At 37.7% G+C, this 25493-nt stretch overlaps 1 pseudogene; it reads right to left on the reverse strand.

The window, feature by feature from the left end:
• Positions 1 to 1096: 1096 nt before the first annotated feature.
• On the reverse strand, positions 1097 to 24977 carry LOC103659439 (annotated as a pseudogene).
• Between the last annotated feature and the right edge of the window lie 516 nt (positions 24978 to 25493).

The raw sequence follows: 25493 nt of genomic DNA on the forward strand, positions 1-25493 counted from the left end.
TGAGGGGTGCACACATGCTAAGATACTAAAAAAGCAATGGTGGGGAGTCCTAGAAAGTGCTCAGGCTTTAGTCAGGGCTCTGGTGTCTCATCACTGCCATTGAGTAAACATTCTTCAAGATTTAGTTACCTAATTGGTAAAATGCAAGCAATAAATTCTAACTCACATAGCTATTATGAGAATTAGATGTGATTAAATTCATCAGAGTGTTTTGAAAGTTGTAAAAATTCTATATACAGTTGACACTGGAACATAGGTTTGAACAGCATGGTCCATTTATACACGGATTTTTTCTATAAATACAGTACAGTACTGATCCCATACTAATTTTTTTTCCCAGGAGAAGGAAGACCAGAAAACCAAACAAACAAAAAAGCAAAACACAAATAATTGCGGGAAAAAATTTAAAAATTAGTTTGAGGATTGGAAACCAGTTTTATATAGCAGAAGATATTGAAAAATAGTCTGAAATAACATCACCCTATTTGTGAAAACTTTGTTTTTATTACTAAGATGTATATGTGGTCACCATACCCATGGTCTAGAAATAATGTGTTACAGGCCTTTATGAGTAAATAGGAATATTCTGGAGAGTGAACTGAGCTAAAGTTTTGAAGAACTTAATTCTTGGCTTATTTTCTGGTCAATTTGAATAATAACCTCACACTGTCCACATCTTTAATAACACAAATGAGAAAATTAGCCATGCTAAATGATCTCAAGAAGTCATTCAAACTTCAAAGTTCTAGACTGGACAGCAAGACACTGCTTCCAAACTAACACAGGCTTCATATCAATGATACTTTTATTATTCCACTTTATTAATAAGATAAGCATCATACATTTCTATACCTCAAAGTGTACTTTGATCTCTACACTTTTGATTCATGACAAAACTCTGAGTTTCTTTCATCAATGTTTTATAATTTTTAGAGCACAGTTATTTCACCTCTTGGTTAAGCTTATTCCTAGGTGTTTTATTATTTTTGGTACTGTTGTAAATGGGATTTTTTAAAAATTTTTTTGTCTGTCACAATAAAGTGTTTTATGAAAACAGGCTGGCATGGGGACAAGGGGACAGACAAGTGCATTTAGGTTGGGAGGCTCAGGTGAAGGAGTGCAGCTTCCTCATATTGATGCCATACTCGCTGAGGGCAGGGGTCAAGTCCTCCATGGTTAGAGTGTACTTATGGTCCTTGCTCTTGCTTGGGAGCTGCCAGAAGCTGTGAATAACCTTCATTTCAGTGCTGTATGGAATTGTTGGCAATATCTGAGACAAATTTCTGGGCAGCTAGGGAGATGAGCCGAATTACGCATGGGTTGGAGGCCTCAAAGCCAGTGTGGTTCAGGCTGTAACCAGTCCCTGCATCTGGGATTGTGGGCATGTGATCTTCCAGCTGCATCAGGAAGTCAGCCAGAGGGGTGCTGGACACCACTGGCTTCACAGCATGTAAACCCCATTAGACGTGGCCCCTTCCATGGGTGCCCCACCACCCGCTGACACCAGAGCCATCCCACACCACTTAGGGGGCTTCCCAACCAGCTTGCCACAGTCATGTGCTCCCTGCCACAGCTCCAGCCCCAGGAGCGATGCTGTCCTGGAGGAGCTGGCCTTGTTCTTCCCAGTAGATCTGGGGACGGTGCTGAGGGGTGACACGGGACACCAGCCCAGCCCAGGCAGGGGAGGCCTGCTGCAGAGGAGGGATTTTGTTCTTAATTTCTCTTTCTGCTACTTTCTTGGCGAGAATTTTTTTTTTTTTTACCATGAATGGATGTTGTACTTTGTCAAATGCTTTTGCGGCAACCATTTGAGGTGGTCATAATGGTTTTTAGCCTTTCTTTTGTCAATGTGATGTATCACACTGATTTATTTGCAAATATTGAATAACTCTTGCATCATTGGAATAAATTCTAATGAACCGGTTAGAGTGGCTTTATCAAAAGACAAGAAATAGCAAGTGTTGGCAAAGATGTGGAGAAAGGGGAACTCCATTCACTGTTGGTGGCTGTTGGTGTAGCCACTATGGAAATCAGTATGGAGGTTTCTCAAAAATTAAAAATAAAGCTACCATATGATCCAGCAATTCTACTTCTGGTTATTTATGCAAAGAAAATGAAAATACTACCTTGAAAAGATATATGGATTCCCACGATTATTGCAACATTATTTATAATAGCCAAGATATAGTAATAACCTGAGTGTCCATTGATGGATGAATGATATATATACACAATGGAATATTACCCAGCCCTAAAAATAGAGTGAAATTTCACCATCTGCAACAACATGGATGGACCTCTAAATTCAGGTCTGTCTAAATATAAAAGTCAAAACTTTTGTCATTATTCCAATCTCCTTTCCATCAAGAAGAAAACGTTGAAGCAGGGAGACATGAGGATCAAAGTTAAGGCACTCTGCTTCATCTAAGTGAGTAGTCAAGGATCCAGAGTAATCTACCATTTAGATTAAAGACAGGAATCTAAAAGTGGGCCAATAGTCCATGAAACATGTTATCTTGGTACATGGATTTGTAAATGCTGATTACAGAACTTGACTCTGAAGACAGCTTTCTATCCCATCCAAGGAAGATATTTTACTGAGCATTTTTTACTGAATAAATCTAAGATTGCCAATAGATGAATATAGGTATGTAGATACATGGGTCCAGATAGGTAGAAATAGGATATATGTAGCTTAATAAGATGAGAAATTAGTGGGTGGTAAAGGTGAAGAATGGAAATGACATCACCTAAGAAAATGAGGCTGCCGCTGAATGGAAATTTAATGGGCCCTGGGGAGAGATAGACTGGGTTCACATCCAGTCTATATTATTAACTGTGTCATCGAGGCTAGTTATGCAAATTCTGGAGCCTCTGTGGGCTTTTCTATAAAACAGAGACCATGATATTTACCATGTGTGATTGCTGTGAAGATTAGAAATAATATATCCAAAATGGCTAGCAGTACCCCCATAAAGTAGATACCCAATAAATGGCAGTAACGGTTGTCTTTATTGTGAATACTGTTAGTCTCACATGAAGCTGCACGTCCTTGAAAAGCGAAGGGAGCAGAATGATAGGTTCTGATGGCGAAATAAACTTTCTTATGCACCAGAGAACTGATAGGATAAAGCAAAAGAAAATGGATATATCAGAATAGGCAGGTTCCATTTCAAAGCACTCAAGGAATCAGCAGTTAAAAAATTTAAAAAAAAAAAAGCTCTTATCCATTTGTGTTGAAAAAAGAGACTAACTTGGAAAGTGACATTTGTGACATTAAAGAACCTGCTTACTTCAACCTTGCTATTTTTACTCTTTGGAATTTGAATTACGGGGGAAAAGGTCTTTGAAATTTAGTTCCGTGTTTCCAATTAGTAAATGGCTCCTTAAATATTATGATTCTAACTTGGGGAGACTAAAATAACAGTTCACAGATCTTTTGTAGCCTTTCTAATAATAAAGAACAACTGGTAAGTTTTTAATTTTTAAAAAAGTTTTATGTATTTATTTGTGAGAGAGAGAGAACGAGCTGGGGGGGAGTGGGAAGAGGGGCAGAGGGAGAGAGAGAAGCAGACTCCCCACTGAGCAGGGAGTTTGATGCAGGATTTGATCCTAGGACTCAGATCATGATCTGAGCCGAAGGCAGATGCTTCACCAACTGAGCCACCAGAAGCCCTTAACTAGTAAGACTTTAGTTAAAATAAACATACACGGATAAACGAAAAGCTGAGAATATAGATAATCTGAAGCCAATTACATTGTTCCTTAAAAAGATCATTTTGGAATAAAAACCTGAGTTTTTCAGGTAAAAAAAAAGGATAAAGAACTAAAATATCTCTTCCAAGTGTACTTACAGAAGACAAAAAGATGGGTAGGTGGACTATCATAAAGATGTTGACATTATGCTCTCAATTTAATAGAATATAGCCTGTACATAGCTTCCCCAATATCACGACATATGTAGCTTATATACACCTGCCAGGCTTCCTTGATATTATGGGTGTGTGTATAGACACCGCTTTAGAACTCAACCCGGAAATCTCATTATGCTCTATTTAAATATGTGTGCTTGTAAGTATGTTGTAGGACACATAATACATTTCTACCTTAGAATAGATTTATCCTATCTTGAGTAATAATTGCCTAATCAATAGTGCTAACCATTTGAGTACTTTAATATGGACGAGAATTAACACGAGGAAGTCAAATACCCTCAAATAAGAATACATATATAACGTAAATGGCATGGTGGTGTGACAGCTGTGAAGGATCAGTTAAACACTGCTTCAGCAGAAGTAACCTGGAATTTATTGTAATTACTGTGAGTCTATGGTTATTTACAGAGAAAGCAAGTAGGAAATAAGAGCAAAAGATTTTATTTTCTCAATTAGGCAAGGGATCACGCTGAGAGAGGTCAATTAAGTCATGATCAGAAACATCTAGCCTATCTTTACTGAAAAAGTAAAAGCCACTTGCCAAAAAGACTAGACAGTAGGAGAGCAGAAGGTATACAAAGAATCTGGCTGGCAACTTATAGACAAATTGCTTGAACCAGATACCTCATGAATCATAGGCTCCCTATTTCACTACTTGTAGACATATCAAAACATGGAATGTTTTGTAGGCTAAGGTAGCCTACAGTTTTACTGAACTTAACTTGAATGGTGGAGAATGGAGGAAGGTCATTATCAATGCAGACCTAGTGAAAATAGTAACAAATTACACCTCCAGATTTGAAACATTTTAAATGATTTAATTACATATACTCTTTATTGGGATTAACATTATTCAATAAAAGCATTTTTAAAAAATGAGTTTAATTTTCCTTTCTCATTAGCCATGCCTAAGGGTAAGCTTATTTCTACAAACCATAATGCATACTGGCCCCAACCTACCACCTAATAATTAACCTGAATTCACTTATCCTAATTTCTAGAAACGTAGAAGAAAAAGAACTTCCTTTCTAAAAATCTGTTGGTTATGATAAAATTAATGATAACACAATCATTCATTCATTTAATCTAACTTTAATTGAATAAAGCAAATCTAATCTGAGTCTTGGTCCATGTTGGACTTTACCCATAGTTAATAATAATATGAAATTATAGAATGACATTAATAAGTTGAGATCTGTGCCTTCTCCTCAAAATAGTCAACAGGATCCACAGGATCTATGTTTTGTCTTTGACCTTAAAAAAAAATGAAATTCAAACTATCGTCAATTTAATGAGTTGAATAAATGTAGGAAGAGCAAAAGTACATAGAAATAGAACACAGGATAAATTAGTTCAGATATTGAGATTAATGATTTACTTTCATAGCCAGATTATAAAGACCATTTACAAAATTATAAATAGAGATGCTTTTCTTCTGGTTATACAGGAAAATAAAATACATTAATCTAACTTCAAAATGAAAGTTTTAAATGTAAAATGATATTTACATTTACGGAGTAGTTGATGATAGGGTGGGGGGAGAGATAGTGTTAGTCATGTCTTGCACGTTGGATTCTCCAGATGCATACAGTGAGATGCAGTTTGAGGAACAGAGAGCTTATTAGCGATCAGCCTGTATAAAGGAAAGGTGGACAAAACAAGATTGGATAAAGGAAAAAATTTAATTCCAACTCAGGGCTGTCTATACTGTGACTCAGCATGTGAGAATGGCCTCTCAGTGTGTTCCCAAGAGGCTGAAATGGCTGGGCTTGTCTATCCCGACTCCCTCAGTCACTGGATGTAGCTTCCCCCAAACAAGGCAGCTGTCTGCAGGTGAGGCAGACCTAGAAGACCTGGAAGTTGGAGGCTGTCTGCCGACTTCACAAACTGCAGCTGGGCAGCAAACACGGTTTTGAAAGATTTGGGTGGTGAATCTCCGTGTCTACTACAACCGACCTCTGGTGGCCATTTTGATTCACTTTTCCACATTCATTTGGAGAGCTGCTCCTCGAGGATGCAAACAGGCCTTTCTTTCTGAGGAGAACCAGACAAAACAGACATGAATTGGACAAATTACAGCTGTTGTCAGGGCTAAAAATGACGTTTCCTATCTCCCTCCTTCACTATCTATTTCCAGTTTCCCAGCACTCTCAGCTCCCATCTCTGTGGCCTTGGTTTCTTGCATGATGAAGTTACCTAGACCCTGCTTCCAAGGGAGCCTGAACCCTGATCCCTCTGCTCTTCTCAGAATACGGCTGTTGTTGTTATAAATTTACAGTTACAATTGGCCAAGATGTAATGAGAAGCATCCAAATGGGACAACTGAGTTTAACATGCAGTTCTTCTTGTGTTCCATTAGGAAGCAGCAGCCCTACATTCTCATAATTATGAGGGTCCATTACCCCTGCCCGGGGAGTGATTCCTCTTCTTGTGTAAAAGTCCTGGAAACAAAAGGAGCCCTATATGCCCAGGAAGCAGCTAAATTTTATAATTATACTTCCATATGATACTTTTATGTGTCCCAGGTGAAAATAATTTCCTTCTAAAGATCAGGATTTCTGATGCTACAGGGTCCACGGTTGTAGAGACAGAAAGCATAAAATCCCCCTTAGGTCATCAGGAATGATAATGAGATCACTCCAGCTTCCAGGCTTGGTTTCTAAATGCAATATCTCCCTGGAGGGGATGACTCAGCTGTGCTTTCAGCACGCTGTCCTAGTAATCTGTCAGGCTGGAAGCTTCCAGAAGGAGACGAGTGTGATTATGACTAGTGGATCTCCCAGTCATAAACCCACAGCCACAACTTCTTTGTTGAAAGAAGGTCCCTTAGTCTTCTGTGATGTTATGTGGGACCCCATTCCAGTGCATCAAGTACCCAGTAAGCCCTCAGAAAGTGGTGGTTAAAGTCCAGGGGATGGAAAAACAAACCTGTACCCAGAATATGTGTTTTTTATTCTGTTCCTTTCAGGGAAAGGCCCTAGTGAAATCAGCTTTCCAGTTGGTTTACTCAAGAAAGGATGAATATGAAGGCTTCACATTGCTCTCTGTGGCTGGCATGTCAGACATTAGGCAATAATGATGATTAGATTAGTCTTGGAAAGTAGAGTTCCTGATATTGGGCTTATGTGTGGCCTCCATTCCTACAACTGTCTTAGTTTATGTGTGCCCATCAAAGCAGAAATATGGTGGCTGAAGACAGAAGATAACTGACATCAATTGGCTGAGATAATTTGTCTACTTAGCTGTTCAATGGGTTTTTTTTCTACTTGTATGCTTTCTGGTGGATATTAACATGTTACACACAATGTCCAGATGTAGACCGTGATTAATTAAAGGCCTATGCTGTAAACCATGAGATGACCAATAAAAAAATTAAATCCTTTTGTTATAACATATAATTATTGGAAGAGCAATGAACTAAGAGTCACAAAGCACAAAGTCTCATCTTGAATATGACATTAGTAGGACCTAGACCTTGACCAATTGTAACCACATTTGTGAAAATAGGAATATTACTCGCTCTGAATGTTTCAATGTGTTATTGTGATAAATAGTAAATTTTGATGAAATTTAAGTAATGTTTAATTTTTTAAATTTAAATAATAATAATAATAATAATAATAATAATATGGAATAAAGATGGTCATAAGCAGAAAGCCAGCCAATGAGTTTTTTAGGACTCTTAGTCATAAGGATATAGGTAGAGTGATTCTCCCTTGCGTAAGTTTGATTTCCTTCCATCTCCCCTATAGTTTACCTAGGTTTAATGATTTCTTTAGAGCATTAGTCTCTAAAGGCTATGACCACATAAATGTCTTTCAAGTTATTTTAGAGGGTAGTTTTGCTAAATAGTTTTACCTCAACGCTTCGTGATTTTAGCTCAGTACTTAGATGTCACTAGCTTTTGTATGTTTCTTTACCACCTAGTCTCTGATACTAAAACTAAGGGTGCACATTTTAGTTTTTGTGGTTGTCGTTATGTCAGTATCTCACTTCTAGGTATAGTGTAAATTATCTGAATTAGATAGTATAAATTGTCAAGCTACCGCCAAAGCCTGCAAAAAAAAAACCAGTTAAACAATATGAAAGTTTATTTCTCCCTATGTAACCATCTGGCGGTGATTGGTTCAGGGCCAAGTGAGAAGTTCTGCCATCTTTTTCATCCAATGACATCCAAACTTCCTCTAGTCATCACCATTTTCTAGTCACTGTAAAGGGACAGAAAGTACAGAGTAATGGTTTAGGCTTTAAAGAGTGATTTATGGGGCACCTGGGTGCTCAGTCGTTAAGCGTCTGCCTTCAGCTCAGGTCATGATCCCAGAGCCCTGGATCGACATTGGGCTCCCTGCCCGCTGGGAGCCTACTTCTTCCTCTCCCACTCTCCCTGCTTGTGTTCCCTCTCTCGCTGTCTCCCTCTCTGTCAAATAAATAAAATCTTAAAAAAAAAAAAGTTAGAGATTCATGAAATAAAGATCCATTAATTCTTATTATGAGGACGGGCAAAATTTCTACGACGACCTAACAGACTTAACCGTGCCATTTTTATGGAAGTACATTAAAACTTCTCTAGCATCTGTTTACTCTCTTTCTTTCCTTGACTGGGATCAAGAAAGTTTTTATGCCTTACCATTTGCTGAACCTTAATAAAAAACTCAAATCAACTAATTTTTGAAGCCAAAATGACATTTAATTGAAAATTAGTAGCCTGAAAAATATCATATCCATCGTGTTGGCCAAAATAACTTTCAAGGTGAGCTTAAACCATGGAGATTCTGTCAGTACAATGACCAAAACCACTTTTGGTCACTCATTGCCTCATCAGCGCAATTTGATCGATCCAACAAAGTTATCGCAAGAAATACTTGGTACCATTCATACCTGGGCATATAGGCAAAGCTTTTTCCTTCCAATGTACAGATATATGTCAACTTCCACCCAATGTATTTTTATTACCAGAATTATTTGTTACGTTATGATTATTTATCAATATGTCATAAACTACTTATAACTATGCTCATATTGACGAAGTGCTTATTTACTGACACCAATTATTTCCCCTTAATCTTGTCAGATGGCTGCTGTTCAGTATAAGGTATCCTTAATTAACAACTAAGTGTAATTAAAAGTGTAATGAAAACATATTATATTGTCAAGACTGTGCTCCTCTTGATGTTATACAAGGACAATAGTACTGTTTCTATGAGAATGCAGTGCTCAAATATGTAGGTCCTCAAAATTTTCTCAGTGCATTTCAAGGATTAGGATTTTGAAATCTTTGGTTTAGAATTATAATAAGTGTTAACCTTGCTAAAAATAATATATACCAAACAGCTATTTATGAAATAGTTCTCAGAAGTGGATACTTATTTTTTATGTGGAATAAAAAATGAAAGAATTTGGTAATAATTTGTTCTTAGTAAGACTCAAAGCTTGAAGCCATCTCTTACTTTTAATCTAATTATATTTCAGTTAGCTCAAATCAAGCCATAAAAATTAATGGTAGTAAAATTCATTGAAAACACATTAATATCTTTATTTAGACTACATCTCTGATTTAATTCTGTCTTGGCAGTCTGTTGAGGTTTTCCTTTAAAAACACAGGATTGAGGTATTTGCTGCTTTGTTACCTGCTTTAAAGAAAAAATAATGTGTGAAATTTAAATAAAAAGCATGTTCAAGCAATATTGGAAGAAAATTAGGTCACTACTTTTTTTAAAATTGGTTTTCTGCTATATTATGTAATTTTTTTTAATGTTTTTTTATTATATTATGTTAGTCACCATACAGTACATCCCCGGTTTCCGATATAAAGTTCGATGATTCATTATTGCGTATAACACCCAGTGCACCATGCAATACGTGCCCTCCTTACTACCCATCACCGGTCTATCCCATTCCCCCGCCCCCCTCCCCTCTGAGGCCCTCAGTTTGTTTCTCATAGTCCATAGTCTCTCATGTTTCATTCCCCCTTCTGATTACCCCCCCTTTCTTTGTCCCTTTCTTTCCCTACTGATCATCCTATTTCTTATGTTCCATAGATCAGAGAAATCATATGATATTTGTCTTTCTCTGCTTGACTTATTTCACTTAGCATTATCTCCTCCAGTGCCGTCCATGTTGCAGCAAATGTTGAGAAATCGTTCTTTTCGATAGCTGAGTAATATTCCATTGTATATATGGACCACAACTTCTTAATTCAGTCATCTGTTGAAGGGCATCTCGGCTCCTTCCACGATTTAGCTATTGTGGACAATGCTGCTATGAACATTGGGGTGTATATGGCCCTTCTCTTCACTACGTCTGTATCTTTGGGGTAAACATGAGAGACTATGGACTATGAGAAACAAACTGAGGGCCTCAGAGGGGAGGGGGGCGGGGGAATGGGATAGACCGGTGATGGGTAGTAAGGAGGGCACGTATTGCATGGTGCACTGGGTGTTATACGCAATAATGAATCATCGAACTTTATATCGGAAACCGGGGATGTACTGTATGGTGACTAACATAATATAATAAAAAAAAAAAAAAAGGAAAAAAAAATTAAAAAAAAAAAAATAAAAGTCCTGAAAAAAAAAAAAAAAGCCCCTTTCAACCACATCTGAGTGACTTTTGGATCTGCCTAAGGATGAGGGCTGGTTGTCATGGGAACCCACACTGTGTTTGGAAGGTTGGAAGCTTCAGTCCCACCCTTCTGACCTCTGGGGAGAGAAGATGGGTTAGAGGTTGAACGGATCAACAATGGTCAATGATTCAATCACCCATGCCATGTAATGAAGCCTCCATAAAAACCAAAGAAAGATGGAGTTTAGAAAGCTTCCAGGTTGGTGAACACATAGAGATTTGAGGATGGTAGTGCACTAGGAAATGTCACGGAAGCTCTGTGCCCTTTCCCCATACCTTACCCCATGCATCTCCTTCATCTGGCTGTTTCTGAGTTATATACTTATACGAATTACCTGTAATCAGGTAAGTAAATTGTTTCTCTGCATTCTGTGAGACACTGTAGCAAATTAATCAAACCCAAGGAGGGGGCATTGGACCCTCCAATCTATAGCTGGTCGTTCAGAAGCGCAGGTGACAACCTGGACACACAGTTGGCTTCTGAAATGTGGGGCTGGGCGGGGGCAGTCTTGCCGGATTGAATCTTTAACCTGTGAAATCTGATGCCATCTCCAGATAGGTAGTGTGAGAATTGAGTGAAATTCTCAGGATTTCCAGCTGGTGCTGGAGAATTTTTGTTGGTGCCAGGAAAGAACCCACACATCGTAAATTGGAATCGGAAACATGAGACAGCCCGGTAGGAATGGGGAGGAATTAGCTTCTCTGGTGTTCTTTTCCATAGTTTCTTTCTCTTTTGCACAACACGTCAGTTTGAGTCTCAGAAATTTTGCAGGAATTATTGAGGAATAAAAGGATAGTTTCTTCCTACTGGGGTTCCTAATTCTGAGATGTGATTCAGGAACACTAAGCAGGTATTTAACCTTTCCATGGAGTGACAGCCTTCCTGTTACAGAGGCGGACAAAGAAGAAAGAAAAAGACAAAGAAACCCTGCTTGAATCCAGAGGGTATCTCTTGACCTCCTGCATCCATATATGCCTGAAAAATTTCATGCTTGAAGTCCATACATGGTCTTTTCAATAATGAAAGCCAAAATATTCCTTTTTTTTTTTTTTATTCCCCCTAAAGCTTGATTGACTTGGGTTAATTTGCTACAACTGAAAGATCCCAATCAAGTTAGACAGGTTGAAACCAGTGATTAAAGAGGCAAGAGAATTGCAGTGTTTTCCTTTAATAATGCAAATCTAACCTGCACTAAGGGCTCCTTTGGGGGAAGATTTATTTTCCATTCAGATCCTTTAGCATACAATACAGTACCTTCCAGATATTTTAACCACTGCTGTTCTATTATGTTTTTCTTCATAGTACTTCTGTTCTGATGCTTTGCCTTCTGATGCCCACCTCTCATGTGGGTGGGGCAAACCCTGCCTCCAATAGACGCCCTGCAGTTTCCCTTTATACTGATCATTTCTTTTTTTCTCCCGCCACCATATTTTTCATAGAAGTATTTATGGTTCAAAAACTTCTGGAAGCAGTTAGATGGATTGAGTTGGTTGCTGAGAAGTCAATTCTGTCCCCTCAATTTATTTAGCAGCATTTCCAACGACTTTGCACATTTTCAAATGTCCATAAATTCCAGGCTGCTCATAGGTTGTATTGCATATTTTTGACTTCAGTCTATTTATCACCCAATGAGTATGTTTATTGTCCCCAAATGGATCTTCAGATTGCATGGTGAAAAACTGGAACTGGACATTAAAGAGGTTAAAACAGATGTTATTCAGGACCATGGCATTAGGAAAAAAGAAACCTCAGTACAGAACTGAGCTTAATCCAAATATAACATGGGCAAGTTGGAATTTATAGCCAAGAAGCAGAGTGGGGTCACTGGATGGAAAATTAGTAAGAGGAAGCATTAGGGTTAAAAGGACTTTGGCTGAACCAATCTGATGGGATTCTTGCCGAAGACAGGCCAGGGTAATCAGGCATCACCTGGGGGTTGGTGGAGGATGAGCAACCTTATCAGATATTGAGGGTGATCAGATATCCAGGATGGGAGGTTCTGGGCAAACTGAATTAGCAGGCTTTTTGCTAAAACTGGATTCTACAAGGAAGTGCACAAATGGGTCTAGAAAAAGTTTCAGGAACCTGACTAAAGTTTGGATGAGCAGCAAATCTGTGCCAGGAGAGTTCATTGTTCTTGGGACTCTGGACTGCAGAGGAGAGGGGAAATCAGAAATGTTAGAAATGCAAATCAGCTCCTTGAAATGACATGCTCTGTGCATCCCACCACCCTCCCCCCACCCAGCCTACAAAATGCCTAATATTGTACCTTCACTTTGTAGGTACTTAATCAACATGCTAAATTTTATATATCCAAGTAGCACCTATGTAATTTGGAGATTTGATATTCCATGCATCTTGTGTATAAACAGGACTCCTCTTGGACAACATTAGTCATTGCCCTCATGTTCATATAGAACTTTCCAGTTTTCAAGACATGTTACCGTACATGGTCTCATTATTTTTTTTCTTCACATAAACCTCAGATATAGACAGACACAGGGGTTCCATGAGGTTAATGACTTGTGTGAAGCCTTACGGAAGTGAAGAGTGGAAGGAAGCAAGGCCTGAAAGCTGGTATAATGTCAGCTCAAGTGCTCTTTGCACTCCACTCTGCTAATTCCTGGATTTTTCAATAGGATGCTGTTTGGTTTTTGAATTAAAATAAATGCTTTATCACTTATTTTGGAGTAATATTTAAAAAGAGTCTGTCTTCCAAACTGAGGGTAAGAGATTCTTTTTATAACGAATCCTTCTTCTGAGTACATTTCCTTTCTTTTCATTCAAATGTAAATTGGTTTCAGGGGACCCCAAATTCCAGATGAGAAACAGCTTCTTAGGTCATTTCTTTGTTTTACACTACTTATTACATAATGCTGGAAACGTAATTCATCTCCAGAAAGTACGGATATCTACGATGCTTGAACCTAAACACGGAGATTGCATTCGATGGGATTTTCAGCCACTCATTGGTCTATCTTTGCTGACAACACTAAAGATTTTCCCCCCTTTGGAAATAACAATATATGTATTATTGCCTCTGAAATCTTTGCTTTATGATTCTTAATTCTTTTCATAATGTTTTCGTTTTTGTTGTTGAAGAAGAAAGTTGACTCATTGCTGATAAAGATGGTGTAAAGCAGGCAGTCTCAGTGTTTAGGTAGAAACAGCTTATAGGAAATTTTCTACTCCTGCAGCTCCTCATCTCCATTGATGAACCTCTTCCTTGTATAAAGCATTGAACCCATACAAATTTGAGCTGCAAAAGAGGAGTCAAATGATCAGTCTCAGTAATCCTGAACTATAGCAGAATAGGCTTCTCAAATTGGCCTCTTTGCTTTATTGGTTATTTTGAGCCGTGGGCTTTTGAAAAAATGCAAATTCGGAGAGGACTCTGGACTTCCCTTAGCTGCCTAAATAAAGGTCCTACAAAAGGAACTCAATTGTTATAGATTCCTTCCACTGGAGCTTCTCAACTGGAGAAGACCGACTCTTTTTCTTTTTTTTCCTTAAGATTTCATTTATTTATTTGTCAGAGAGAGAGCGCATGAGCACAAGCAGGGGGAGCAGCAGGCAGAGGGAGAAGCAGGCTTCCCGCTGAGCAAGGAGCACAATGTGGGACTTGATCTCAGGACCCTGGGATCACGACCTGAGTGGAAGGCAGACGCTTAACTGACTGAGCCACCCAGGCGTCCTGAGAAGACTGACTCTTATCACAGGGAAAGAAACTGGAAGTATCAGCACCACACCCAGACAGACTTTGTCACAAACCGTATACCTTCCGTCTATTCTTCTAAGGGTCTATTCACCTTTTCTAAAAATCATATACTATCCCCGAGGAAGCCTACATCCCACTCCCTTTTCCCTATTAAGATGATGTTTAAGTCAGAATTGTAAGCTACCTGCAAAGTTATTCATTTTTTTCTAAGTGTCTCCTATGTATATAGGAACTCAGAGGAGTAGAGGGAAAATTATTTTTTCTCCCCTACAATCCAGATCAGCTCTTTGAAAGTATGTGCTCTGCAGATTCTGCCCACCCCTGTCCATTTCAATTAACTTAAAGCTCTTTCTAAATAGCCTTTAATTTGGGCAAATGTTGTAACATTTAAAACCTGTCAGAATGGCTAAAATCAACAACATAAGAAACAGCAAGTATTGGTGAGGAAGTGGAGATAAAGGCACACCAGTGCACAGTTTGGGAATGCACATGGGTGTAGCCACTGTGGAAAATAGTATGGAGGTTTCTCAAAAAGTTGAAAATAGAGCTACCTTATGATCCAGCAATAGCACTACTGGGTATTTACCCAAGGAATACAGAAACACTAATTCAAAGGGATACATACACCCTACACTTATTACAGCATTGTTTACAATAGCCAAGATATGGACGCAACCCAAGTGTCCGTCAACTGATGAATGGATAAAGAAGTTGTGAGGTGTGTGTGTGTGTGTGTGTATATATATATATACATGAATATTACTCAGCCATAAAAAAGAATGAAATCAGTGATGGGGATTAAGGAGTACACTTGTGATGATGAGCACTGTGTAATGATATATGGAAGTGTTGAATCACTACATCGTACACCTGAAACTGATATAACACTGTATGTTAACTAATTGGAATTTAAATGAAAACTTAAAGTACAAAAAAATAAAATACCTCAGAGAGCTCAAAAAAATTAAAATCAGAAAACAAAATTGAAGTTCTGAACATAACTTTCCAAATACATGTATGGACAGAAAACTGTAATCACTATGTCATTATGTTAATAATAATCATTTCATGTCAGAATTATGAATATTAAAGTTATTTTTGTTTCATCTTTTTCTTTTTTATGATTCTTTCAAATTGGTTATTCATTACTTATGATTGTAAGGTAGCAAGTCTGGATGACCCAGAGCTTAACATGGTCGAGCCTTTAATATAGACAGTTCACTTCTGAATTCATTTTTCAGACAGTTTTTTTTTTCTTTTGGCAAGTAAATAGGCTTGATCTAATCATTTTAATTGTATATCTACTATAGCTACTATATATTACCATACTTAAACTAAATTTATATATTAATGCATCAACTATATATTAAGGCCTCAACAAAGTAGATTATATTAATGACTAAGAGATGTCCCCATCCTTCAAAGTGTTGGAAGTCTAGTGAGAAAGATAGAGAAGAAAGCAGATGATTAAAATATAGGATATTAAATGGTGCAAAAGACTGAACCTGAAATATGTTAGGAACAGAAAAAAAAAGGGCAGTGCTCTCAACTTACAAATGTCAGAGAAGGCTTTCAGCAGAGAATTACTAAGAAATCAAAGTGAGTAGAGGTTGTTTGAGGTTGGAGAGAGGAGAGTGTTTCAGGCCTAGGGGAGGGAACAGGTTGTTGAGATCATGGTGTATTTAGGTGACTAGAGTAATTGAGCTTGTCTGGAGCCATGATGTTAGGGAGACACGACTAAAGAAGAAAACAGTCAACAAAAATGCTTAGGTTAGACTTCATTTTGATGGCAGGGCACGTCACCAACCAGAAGTCAATGTCCTGCAAAGTTTGAGCACATTTTAGGAATATTACGTTTTAAGTTGAAGGTCACCTCTTTCAGAGTGGAAACCAAATAGAAACTTAGTACCTATTTCAGTGTGAAGGTAGAATAGAATCTTAAATCATTGCAAGTTCCCATGTAACATCTTCATGGCTTAAAAAAGGAAGATGAGCTTTAGATTTTGGCAAAGTTTTGTTCAGTTGTGCTACTTTGTCCAAATACCAGCATCTCCCATCAGTTATGTACAAGGGAAAATTATTTAATCTTTCAGAACTTTAGTTTCCATGTTTGCTAGATGGGCATTAATTCCAACTAGAGGAAGAATTAACAGATTACAGGGGACATCAGATACAAAGGTAAATCAGAAAAATGCCTAATAAGAAGACACTCAAAAAGTATTCTTCCTATCCTCCTTTCAGAGATTTCTAAGATAACACATGAAAATGACTCTAACATGTCACAAGCAAAATAATCTTTAAATGCAGCCAACTCCACCTGACAGGCGCTGGGTACTACATTCTAAACACTGAATCCGTCTGTCCTTAGTCCTTCAAAATATGCAAATATTCCTCTTGAAATTCCATTCACTGCTTACCAACTCAGCAATGCATCACCTTACTTGGCACACATTTTCTCATGATATGCCTTGAAAAGTGCAATATTTTAACTTCTACTTCAGCAATTGTTATGCTATTACTTTTTATAATACCCTCTTAAGTGCCCCATTGAAAGAGATTATAATCACTAGGCCCTGAATGTTCAACACTGCTTCGCAATTCCTCACTCCCACTCCACTTCACTCCCCACGTCAGCACCCACAATAGTCTCTGCGCCTCTATTATTTAGAAAACCATGAAGCACTGTATCAGTACGTGCACAGATGGCTGTTTCTCAGAGCCCTTTTCAGCTTCTTCCAGTGCTTGCGGTAACTGAAATCACGCATAATTACAATTCTAACTACCTACGTATATTTACAAAGACCGATCTTTGCTTTACTTTCTGACAAAAGCCTCAGTTGGTACAACACAGATCAATGACTTAATTATACCATTGCAAAATTGAAACAGAGAGACCAAACATTTTTCAGGTTTATTGCCATTGGTCTTACAACGAAGTAAAGGATATTCAAACGAATTACAAACCATGTTTTTATGACTTTCTTTGTATTTGTGTTCAATTTCACATACTTCAAATACAATGAGATTGTGTAGAAGTGACTTTTAAAATGTTTTTCAGCCTATTTTCATCCTAGTACCTCCATATGTAAAAATGGGTAAAGGTGGGTTTTAAGCCTGAAATCACAGCACCTTCTGATCTCGAATACAAATTTTTGGAAGCATCTTTATTTTTCTTGGAAGAAGCTTCAGGAGTCGCAATCAAATTTTCAATTTAGAAAACATCCAAAATATTTTTACAGTAGTTGATTTTTTACAGAAATAACTCTTTAATCATGATAACCACTTTTTTTTTTTTAATAACCACTGTTTTTAAGAATTCTTGGAGGACTCACTTCTATGCATTGTTAGCGAGAATGAAATCTTGTTTAATTTTTTTCTTGAAATTTTTAACACTGTTATTAAAAGTCACATAAATACATATATTTCCTCTCCCTATAATTTCTTATAGCTTATCCTAATACAGTTATTAAAGATGCAGAAACAACTTGAGCCAAAAGGTTATTCAACACAGCATTCTTATAACAGTAAAAAGTAACAGCAACATACAAAACAATGAAACTGGTCCACCTTCTTACACCATACACAAAAATAAACTCAAAATGGATTAAGAACCTAAATATGCAATCTGAAATCATACCAATCCTAGAAGAGAGCACAGGCAGTAATTTTTCTGACATTGGTTGTAGTAACATTCTTCTAGCTATGTCTCCTGAGGCAAGGGCAACAAAAGCAAAAATAAACCATTGGGACTACATCAAGATGAAAAGCTCTGCACAGTGAAGGAAACAACTAACAAGACTAAAAGACAACCTACTGAATGGAGAAGATATTTGCAAATGAATTATCCAGAAAAAGGCTGGTATCCAAAATATATAAAGAACCGATACAAATCAACACCCCCCAAAACAAATAATCCAATTTAAAAACGGGCAGAAGACATGAACAGACATTTCTCCAAAGAAGTCATCCAGATGGCCAAAAGACACATGAAAAGTAGCTCGACATCACTCATCATCAGGGAAATGCAAATCAACACCACAATGAGATGTCACCTCACACCTGTCAGAATGGCTAAAATCAGCAGCATGAGAAACAACAAGTATTGACAAGGATGTGGAGAAAAAGGAACCCTCTTGAACTGTTGGTTGGAAAGCAAACTAGTGCAGCCACTATGGAAGACAATGTGGAGGGTCCTCAAAAAGTGAAAAAAAGAACTACCTGACGATCCAGCAACTGCACTACTGGGTATTTACCCAAAAGAATACAACAACACTAATTCGAACGGATAGATGCACCCCTATGTTTACTGCAGCATTATTTATAATAGCCAGACCACGGAAGCAGCCCAAGTGTCCATCGATGCTTGAATGGATATAGGAGAGATGGTCTCAATACACAAGGGAATGAAATCTTGCCATTTGCAAAACATGGATGGATCCAGAGAGTGTAAGTCTAAGCAAACTATGTCAGTCAGAGAAAGACAAATGCCATATGATTTTCATTTTTTTGTGGAATTTAGGAAACAAAACAAATGAACAAAGGGGGAGAAAAGAGACGAACCCAAAACCAGACTCTTAACAAGAGTCAAACAGATGGTTACCAGATAGGAGGTGGGTGGGGGGATGGGTGAAATAGATGAAGGAGATTAAGAGTACACTTACCTTGAGGAGCACTGAGTAATATAAGGAACTGTTGAATCACTATCTTGTACACTCGAAACTAATATAACAGTGTATTAAATTTAAAAACTGTAATTTAATTAGTTTTAAAACTAGTAAATTAGTTAAAAAAATACATCAGGCATAAAATGCAATATTAAGCAGCCATGATATACTGATAAGAGAACAGTGTATCTTCCTACCTTAAGATTTAGCAACCAATTTGCTTCCATGCCTAGTCTGTCTTTTTTCCAGTTACTATGGACGAACCCTGATCTCCTGTCTTAGGCCTGCCTTTGTCCCCTTGTTCAGTTGTTCAATTCCTGCCCGACATTATGCCCAATGACAGACAATTAGAGCTGCAATTCAAACAAGAGATTTTTTTGGACTCCTAAACTCATGTGCTTTTCCCTAAATGCAAATATCCAGAAACTTACTATAACTGCTGAAATTTTGTTTCTCTTCAGGGCACCTGGGTATCTCAGGCCATTAAGTGTCTGACTCTTGGTTTCGGCTCAGGTCACAGTCTCATGGTCGTGGGATGGAGCCTTGCGTGGGGCTCAGCGCTCAGTGCAGAGTCTGCTTCAGAGTTTTTCTCCCTCCCTCCCTCCCTGCCCCTCCCACATGTGCTCTCTCTTTCTCTCTCTCAAATAAGTAAATAAAATATTTTTTAAAAAAAGAAAAACAATCTCTCACTCTGCCTCTCCCCCCTCCCTTTCTCCCTCTCTGAAGAAAAAAAAAAAAAGTTTGTCTCTCTTCGGTATTTCTTCAAATGGAGATAGGTAAATAGCAAAATGAAGTCAGCCAGTCCATTAAGACTCAATTTCTTGTTCTCTTTCTAATGGCATCACTATGGGATTATCGCTTCTTTTATTTATCAATTTTTCTTGTGAATATGCAGACAAAATTAACACCTGTCTTAATCCCAGGATTATTAATTATGCTATAGCAGGATTTCTCTGATTCATTTTAAGATCTGTTCACACTCCATTCCTTTTCTTCCCACTTCTCTGGAATTCACTCCAAGTTAGATTTCATCCCCACAACTTTTCTGAACTAACTCTTGTCAAAGTCAGCAATGAACACCAGCGGCCCCTTCTCTGTTCTAAATCTGATTTTGACTTCTCAGCATTATTTCATACATTTGATCCTCTTCTTCTTGAAATTCCATATTCACGGGAGTTTCAGAAATTAATGCCATACCTCTAAATAAAGGAGTTTCATGGGACAGTCATTGCAGTTTTTCTTTTTTCTCTCTACCTTCACACTCTAAGCTAGGACTGTTCAGGAAAAACGTCAAACCAGCCACAAATGTGAACCACATTATAATTGTAAAATTGTATACAAAGTGAAAAGAGTAGGCAATTTTAATTTTAATAATGTATTTTATTTAAGACAACATATTAAAACATGATTAAAAAATACAATCAGTATAAAATCATTAGTGAGATAGTTTAGGTTATATTTCACAAGAGGTCTTCAAAATCTAGTGTATTTTATGCCTACAGTACGTCTCGACTCAGACAACTCACAGTTCTCATGTTTGGAAGCCCCATGTGGCTAAGTCTACCATATTGGTCCATGTGGCTATAGAGGATCTCATTTATGGCTTTAAATGCCACACCTCTGCTGAGTGCTGTCAAATCAACATATTTGGAACCACTTCCCTGAAATGCTCTTCCCTAAAAAGCCTGTTTGATAGCTTTACCTGGGTGTCAAATAGTTACATCAAACTCGTGCTCAAAATGATTTCTAGCGCTTACACCCACAAACTGTCATGCCCCCAATATATATATATATATACACGCACACACATATGTATACACACATATACACACACACCTTTATATATATATAAAAGCATTTAATGATCACCTACTATAAAATATATATACACACACACACACACATGAATACACACATATACATACATTTACATGTGTGTGTGCATATACACATGCACTCACACATATACTTGGAGTTATACTTGACTGCTGTTCTTATACCCAGCATTTGATTTGGCAGATAACCTTGTTAGAACTAGAACTGCTTCAGGGTGCCTAGGTGGCTCAGTCTGTTGGGTGCCTGACTCTTGGTTGCCTCTGGGGTCATGACGTTGGGGTTATGGGATTGAGCCCCGCATAGGGCTGGGTGTGGAGCCTGCTTGGGATTCTCTCCCTCTCCCTGTGCTCCCCGCCCCCCCCCCGACTCTCTCTCACTCTCGTGCTCACTAAAAATACAAACAAAAAAACTAGAACTATTTCTATAATGTGTCTAGAATCTGGTCATTCATGTCCTCTGCTACACTATAATCTCCCTGCCACTAGGTCCAAGTAGAAGTTGCTATTTTTCACGATACTTGCACTCTTGCTTTTCTACAGTGGAGATTTTTTTTTTCTGTCTCCAGAACTCTATAAACAAATAGAGAAAGAAAGACAGACTCATGCAGTTGTGTAATTTAATGTTTGCATCTCATCAAACGTACCATTTTCATTCCTGCCTGGCCTCTGTAGGCACCTGTGCTTGTAACACCAGGTGTAGACCATAACACATGACACACGGGAGGCTTAACATGTCTTGACTAGCACCTGCCCTGGTCATCACATTAAAGATGTTGGGGATGTTTGCTCGTGTTGTTATTTCTATAAATCATTAAATAAAATGATGACATTTTCCCCTTTTAAATTCCATAGCTGGAGGCTTTTTTACATGTGAATCTAATCATATGAGCAATGTTTAGGGGAGCAATATTTAGAGGAACTTAGACAAATATGCTTGAACTATGTTACCCATCATACTGGTTTTGAACATGATGATGTATTTTTGATTCCTGAAGAAACAATTTTGAAATACAATATAAAGTGATCATTACATCTAGTTGAATATTTTATTTCTGTGAATAAGAAGAATATTTGTAATATGTTATTTGTGCTGGGGTCTTATCTATAATAAACTGAAACCCTTGCGCTTATCTTGTTATTTCGTTACGTAACACATAAAAACTAAATTAACAACAACCACAAAGACAACAAAAGATGAGTTTTAAAATGCTCAAAAGGATTCATTTTCATGTGTGTGTTATTTAAATGCCATAATATACAGACAACTTCCAATTTATATTAAATAGAGATGTAGATATGGGTACAAAACTAATCGCAAAGAAACCATGGAATTTTCAATGTAGACAAATCAAGTTTTCTTTCAAAGTATTAATTTAAAGTAGATGAGACCCATGATCCTCTGGTTAAATACATCAGAGCGAAGGGATTTCCGACTTCATTGTCATCTCTGAAATAATCAAAAGCAAACCAAGTAAATAAATTTCAAAAGCAAGCAGCAAAATGTGAAAACGCCACTCATTTAAAAAAAATTTTGGAAATGGTCACGACACCCAACTATTAAGTGGAAAGAATAGCTGTTATAAATCGTGAAACTTGAAACAAGCCGAGGGGCAGTGACAAAGTAGATGAGACAGATGATCAGACTTCGCTAGAAGTACCTCTCCCTCTGGGTTATAATCCAGGGCTCGTTCTTCTGGGGTTCAGTAGAGACGCAGAGGAGCTCAGGTGTGACTGTGAAACGTCTCTTCCATTAAGTTCTGTTTTATCCTCATAGTTTATTACATATTCTCTTAAATGTTTAGTACCAAAGGGGGTTTATATCTCATCCTATGGAGAGACAGTCTTGTAATTTTCATCATAAACCCATTTTCAGAGTTAAGGATAGGTTCCATTAGAAAGTTATTTTATTAACCACTTTTCCTCTTTTTCCTTAGTAGTATGCTTAATTAAAGTAATTTGTTGGATTATGGTTAAGATAAGAAAGTATGAAGATAGTTATGTTCCACTTAGGTTTAACTACTATGCCGGTAAATATTACTCCAGTCCTTATGGTGAACTTTTAAAACGAAATCTTGTATCATAATGGTATAGTCCTTGCTAAGTTACATTATATTGGAACAAAATATAATAAGCATAATGTTTGTTTCTTTCAGCCAAGAGTCAAGGACTTGTATTATCAAAATAATTATGAAAAAGCATTTAATCCGACAAGTAAATATATTTGTAGTGTTGTCCAAAGGAAGCTATGCTATCACACGTGAGAAGGAACAGGACGTCTTCTGGAAGGAATGCTTGTTAGACCTTATGATGTCCACATTTCACACAAATGTCAGATGAGTAAGACGTTATGACTATTTAGTATCATTGTTGAATAATTAGTTCAGAGAAGAAATCAGCGATGTGCGTTCATTAGTTATTTCAGCCAACATGTAATGAGCACCTACCATAAGCCCAGCCCTGTTCAGCATCCTAAGTATGTAGCAGAGAATAGACAAAGACTTATTCTAGAAGGATGTTAGATAGTAAGTATGGAAACAAATATAGATCCAACAATTTTAGGTTCTCTGAAGATAAAGGGGGGAAGAGATGAGAAGATGGGAGCTGGCTGCTCTTTCATGCAGGGGTGAGGGCAGACTCTCTGAGAGTGACAATGGAGGAGGGCGTATATGTAACATACTCGATGAATTGGTTTGAATGCTGAGATTGTATGAAATCTGCCCAAGTTATCAGTATAGGGGTTTAGATATTTCATATTCTCCATAAAAACAGTATTTTGTGTTGCTATCAACAAAATTGTGAAAACATGTACTGGCGTTAGTAGCAATGATGTAAAAACAATAGGAAGAAACAATAATGTTATTATTAATTGCATTCACACACTCAGGAGAACTTTCATAAATGAGTATTAGTGGTTAAAGAGATGCCAGCCTTTTCACATCCATGCAACAGAAAAACGTGTGAAACAGGAGATAATTCTCTTAACTTTATTGTAACTTAATTATCTGATTTGTGTAAAGATTTTTTACCGTCAAATTCCTTCTTTGAATAGTGTATGGGCTTGAACTGACATATGCTGGGCACTCGAGTTCCTTTGAAATGCAGATTGTTTCGAGGTTCTTGGGGACACAGAGCTCTGTCATTATGCCATAACAACAGGGAGCCTCTAACTCAAGAAAAACATTGGACAGCTGCAGTGACTGTGTACAAACGTTTTCTGCAATTCCAGTTTCCAAAACAAACAGAAGCACACACTGTTCAATGACCTTTATTAGCAGGCTATCCTCTAATTTGGTCTCTTAACAATCTGTCAGTGTTTTCTTTAAATCAGCTTTCTAAAAGAATATATATATATATATATATATATATATATATATATATATATATTATTTAGCTGTTTTTAATTCCAGCAAGGCTAATATTTGGCACTTGATCAAGACTGCTATTTTATTTCATTTTTCCCCTGCGAAACGATTAATCATTATAAAGACAGTGATAAAAACATGTATATAAATACTAACCCTTAACTTGTGCAGTAAGCGTATATGTTGCCTTAGAGAGTCGCTCTGTATTTATCGTTTTTTCCCTCAACACTGAAGGAATCAGAATTTGTACATAAAACCTCATTAGCTTGGTCCCTTCAACCTTGTGTAATGAAATGGCTCTTTAAGTCTAGGAGACAGTCTTATGGAATGATTGGAGCCAGGGGGCCCGGAACCTGGGTTCAGATCCTGACTGCCCCTTGCGAGGTGGGTGGCCACGGACTGGTTACTTTACGTTTCTGAACTTCACGTTCCTGATCTATAAAATGTGAACGTTAATAGCACCAGCTTCCTAGCGACGCTGAAGGGACACATACATCTGGCTTTTAGAGCTTCACCTGGCTCCTGGTAAGAGCTCAATGCATGTTGTTTCCTCCTGTTCATGTTCATTGAAGTCGCAGTAACTATACTGAGCACAAGCCCAGTGTGTAATCCCCCACCCAAAAAAGTAAAAGTGATTTTTTGTTATTTGATTAAAGAAGCGATCATCAAATAGTTCTAGCAATTAGGAACATGTGCGAGTGACAGAAAGCTTGCTAAATGGAAGCCATAAATTGCTTTCTCACCTAGCCAGGCTTGGGGAGATGCACTGCAGCTCCTGTAGGTTCCGTTGCGTCACGGTGTTATCCGAGGACCTGGCTTGTAGCCTAATGATTGCAATCATTCACCCATGTTTCTAATAGCTGCTATACAGACGGATACGTCAAGGGGGAGGGGTATGGGAGCGGAGGCAATCATTTCTGCTCCTTGCTCTTTTATCAGGAAATCAGCAGATTTCCCACAACCTCCCATTAGAATTTTGCTGAGGACTTACAGTTATTGTCTGTGTCCCTGTGGCAAGAGGGACTGAAATAGCAAGCTGGGACCTTGCGATCTCCAACAAATTTAAGGTTATATTAATAGAAATGAAGGTGAGAAATGCATGTGGTGTAATGTTTTAGGGTCTGTCATAATGGTCATCCAGGGAAACATCAGAATTGGGTTAGGCTTCCACATATATATATATATTTTATGGTTTAGTATTTATTGTTTTAATATCCAATTGCCTATGGGAAAGTGATACTATGAACTTTCCATTGCCTAATTCCTCTGAAGTTTTAATTTAGCACTTGTATGAGATTTTATTTTGTAACTAAAATGTTTTCCTTGCTTTTGTTTGTTGGTTTGTTTTCCTGGAAAA

The sequence above is a fragment of the Ursus maritimus genome, unplaced genomic scaffold (assembly GCF_017311325.1).
Source record: "Ursus maritimus isolate PB19 unplaced genomic scaffold, ASM1731132v1 scaffold_23, whole genome shotgun sequence".
In the NCBI taxonomy this organism is placed as follows: Eukaryota; Metazoa; Chordata; class Mammalia; order Carnivora; family Ursidae; genus Ursus; species Ursus maritimus.